The sequence below is a fragment of the Lynx rufus genome, unplaced genomic scaffold (genome assembly GCF_022079265.1).
Source record: "Lynx rufus isolate CCGP_SWC_20201006 ecotype Redwood Valley unplaced genomic scaffold, mLynRuf1.p SCAF_2, whole genome shotgun sequence".
Taxonomy (NCBI): Eukaryota; Metazoa; Chordata; class Mammalia; order Carnivora; family Felidae; genus Lynx; species Lynx rufus.
This window is the reverse complement of record NW_025814834.1, coordinates 71,719,123-71,719,800: the sequence shown is the minus strand read 5'-3', so window position 1 is coordinate 71,719,800 and position 678 is coordinate 71,719,123. Positions and strand designations below refer to the sequence as shown.

The 678-nt window shown below is 37.9% G+C and overlaps 1 pseudogene; it reads right to left on the bottom strand.

Moving 5' to 3' along the window:
• Positions 1 to 248: 248 nt before the first annotated feature.
• Positions 249 to 394, bottom strand: LOC124516883 (uncharacterized; annotated as a pseudogene).
• Between the last annotated feature and the right edge of the window lie 284 nt (positions 395 to 678).

Genomic DNA, 678 nt, shown 5'->3' with positions numbered 1-678 from the left:
CTCCTCCATTCTCAGTCCCCAGCAGTAATCACTGGTACCCTTTTTTAGTTGTTTAGCATTTATATTATATTTCTAAATTACATGTTTATAGTGCTTTCACCTGACTTTTCTATTTTTTAAAATGTTTATTTATTTATTTATTTTTATTTTTCAGAGAGAGAGTGAGCAGGGGAGGGGGAGAGAGAGAGAGAGAGAGAAGGAGAGAGAATCCCAAGCAGGCTCTGCACGGTCAGTCCAGAGGGCAATAAGAGGGCTTGAACTCATGAGCTGTGAGATCATGACCTCAGTCGGACGCTTAACTGACTGAGCCACCCAGGCTCCCCATTGCCTTTCTGTTTTAAACTGCTAAGAACAGATACTACACTTGATCTTAGCCAAAAGGCCAAGAAACGATGATTTTTCTGTTTTAGATATTACCTTTTGACTTACTGTTTACTATGAAATGATGAGAATTTATGCTCTCCTAAACACCTCTTTCTCTCTTCTCAGCCCTACCCCACCTTCCTAATAGAATGTCATACTTGTGAGTTAGATCAAAATTCAGGGTTTGTCTTGCTCTGAGAATAATTTTTAATCACAGCTGAGTCATATGGTAGACTATTATTGTATTTCTTTTCCTGTTTGACTTGTTTCCTCTGTTAATAATTGCCTGGTTTTTGTTTGCTTAGTTATCTATAT